The sequence below is a fragment of the Cyprinodon variegatus genome, unplaced genomic scaffold (assembly GCF_000732505.1).
Source record: "Cyprinodon variegatus isolate N-32 unplaced genomic scaffold, C_variegatus-1.0 Scaffold133, whole genome shotgun sequence".
NCBI classification, from domain to species: domain Eukaryota; kingdom Metazoa; phylum Chordata; class Actinopteri; order Cyprinodontiformes; family Cyprinodontidae; genus Cyprinodon; species Cyprinodon variegatus.
The window spans coordinates 1307888-1311181 of NW_015150586.1; the positions used below are offsets into that span (position 1 = coordinate 1307888).

A 3294-nucleotide genomic window follows, 5' to 3' on the forward strand; every position below is an offset into this window, starting at 1 on the left:
ATATATATATATATATATATATATATATATATATATATATATATATATATATATATATACAGTATATACATATTACCCTTCGATTCCCTGCCTGCTGATTTTTGCAGCAGGTCTTCCGTTGATGATGTGTTAATTTCGTCAACCAGGACGATGATGAAAATATTTCATGAAGGAAGGGAAGTCTGCTCGAGGATGAAGACTTTGTGGATATGATGACAGTCGATAAAAGGTTCAATGTGTGCAGTGTGATATATGTTAAAAAGAGAAGCAGTGTGTGAAGTTCTATTCTGCAGTGTTGACTAAAATGACAAAAATTACTCAAATTTGGCTAAGACTAAAATCGATTTTTGTCATCAACACTAAATTAAAAACAGCTGATGAAATTAACACTGCATTGATGTCTGCAAACTTTCAAATCTTTAGAGCCTAAAAAGCTTTGAGGCCTCAGGTGATTTAGTGTTAACCTGTGGATGCTTAGAGGAGCTGTTCTCACCTGTGGAACACCTTCTACAGGTGAGAACACCTTTGGAGACTTTTAGTTCTTATTAATAGCTTTTTAATAGGGAATTTGGGAATGGAAACTAAACGAATAACCTGATAGGTTCCTGTTTTGTTATCTTAATTATTCCTAATTAAATTAATCTGTAATCTGTATGTCTAAGCTACATACAAAGTCTATTAATGATAGCTCTACATCTCTGTTTATTGGAAATAAGATGTGTTCACATGTTTTATTCATATTCTGTTTTGCAGTAACCTGGCAGGTTCCTGTTTTATTGTATCTTATAAATAAATTGAAGGTGTAAAAAACAATTTTTTATTCATTCAGTGTTTATTGCAGCTGGAACAATAAATAATTCCAATAAAATTAGGTAGTTTTTGTAATACAGCACATGGTAACAAAATATTCTGGCCCTTAAATGAATGGAAACATCCTCTTGATATAAAAGAAAAATTTTTCAGCTTTTTAGTTTAAATTGGCCACTTATTAATTTATCATTAGTGATCAATACATTTAATAAATTGTTAAATTTACATAATTAGGTTGAAGGAAATCAAAACGTATAAAAGTTCAACCCAGAATTTGCTGCAAATGGGGAACAAAGTTATAAAGACGAAAAGTTTATCAGGATTTCTGCTTCAAGCTTCAGCGTAAAATGAAAGTAAACCCAGAGAAGGAGATCTGCACCCAAAGGAAGCGTCATTCATCCTGAACACAATGACTCAGGGAAGCAGCCCTGATGGACTCACTTCTTTCTATCAACACCCTCTCTCTCCAGAGCGTCTGCATAAAGCAGCTGCATCCACGGAACATTACCACCAGTATGAGTGCAGATTTATGGCCTTGATCAATCAGTGCAAACTACCGTTACAATGAAAATGACCAAGCAGTTAAAACTCCAGCAGAAGAGCGGATAGAGACGCAGAGAGGAGAGGAGAGGCAGCAGCTCAGGCCTCAAACCCCCAAACAGGAGAAGCAGCGAGAAAATCATTTCATTTCCATTGATTTAATGCACATTATAAGCAAATCACCGAGCAGAACAATCCACTGTGTAAGAAAAGATCCGCAGCAAACCTCACAGAGCAGATCAGAACCTCCTTCACTGGTAGGTCTGGACCCTGAGGAGGTTCTGGTTCTGCAGGCGTTGCCAACCCCCCCATAAATCAGAGTATTAAAATCAATAAACTTCTTATTCATGTTCAGGAAAAACATTCGATGCTTGATGCCATGGAATAACATATTATTAAAGGATTAAAAATATTTTTATTAACATGAAATGTAAACATCAAACACTTTCTTCATATATTGCAAAATAAATCATCTGAATATAAAACAATTTTATGATGCTCCAAAATTAATGTGCACAAATTTGCACAAATCTAATGTGCAAAGATCCAGAATTCTGAAACCAATGAAATATGCAAACTGGGGCTGAAACAAATAATAGAATTAATAGGATTAATCGATTATTGAAACAATCATCAACTAATTTACTAATCGATTGATCGTTAACTGAGTGACCCACTTAGAGCAGGAATAATACCAAAATATTACAAATATATATCGACATTTTGCATTTAAGACCAAATAAACATTTTCTTCCGTCAATCTGCTCTAACCAGAACTCCTCAAGTGGAAAAGTTTCAGTGTCACCTCATTTGATTTGGTAAAGCATCTAATTTAAGGAATTTTTGGATATCAAATTATTAATTAATTAATTCAATTCTGTTTATTTCTATAGCTCCAATTCACATCATGTCATCTCAAGGCACTTTCCAGTTCACCGGATCATTCATTTAGATTGATTCAAAGTTTTCTATCGAAGGAAAACGAGCTGACTGCATCGACTAATTGACTCTTCAGCAATCCCCCACACTAATCATGCTTGTAGCGACAGTAGAAAGGAAAAACTCCCTTTTAACAGGAAGAACCAGGCTCCAGCATTAATTAATAGAAAAGATCCAAAGCCATGGTTAGCTGCAGCTCTAATGCAAACAGTCTTTAGCCTCCAAATCCTGCTGTATCTGGATACTTCTATCTACCCATGCTTTGCAGAGAGGCGATATTTCAGACCTACAGTGAAGGCAAAATCTGAGCAGCTTCCAAAAAAAAGAGAAAAAAAAGTCATTTTCTACAGATCAAAGCTTGTTAAATGAAATGTGTAAAATCAGACAAGATGAAAAAGAAGCAGGCAGCTGCAGCAGCAGCTCCTCTGCAGGTTTCCTGACTGCAGACTGCCTCACACATCCTGATCCGACAGCAACCAGCAAATTCTGACAACATCTCCTGAAAACCTCACAGGATCCAAATAGCAGAAACAGGAGAAGCTGCTGCGCCTCCATGATGGACTGCAGGAGGAGCAGCCGGACAGCTGGAGCAGCGCGGCGCGCGCCAACTTCACAACGGTGTGCACGCGCACACTGAGGCACGCATGTAGGTGAGGGAAGGGGGGGAGGATATATATATATATATATATATATATATATATATATATATATATATATATATATATATATATATATACAGTGTTGTATAGTAACAAAGTAAACATACTGTACTTAAGTATATTTTCGAGTACTTAATACTTTCCAAGAGTATACATTTTTTTGAGAACTTTCACTTTTACTTCACTACATTTACGAACTTAATTGCATACTTTTACTCCGATACATTTTCAATTTTTGATTTAGTTACTAAGTAAAAAAAAAAGAAAAGAAAAAAAAAATGGAGATAGATAGATAGATAGATAGATAGATAGATAGATAGATAGATAGATAGATAGATAGATAGAT

General features: G+C 35.2%; 1 long non-coding RNA gene across 1 annotated transcript in view; it reads right to left on the reverse strand.

Annotated features, from left to right (window-relative positions):
• LOC107085788 overlaps positions 1-3294 on the reverse strand; it is a 130347-nt gene that overhangs the window by 126141 nt on the left and 912 nt on the right. The gene's annotated exons all lie outside the window — the stretch shown is intronic.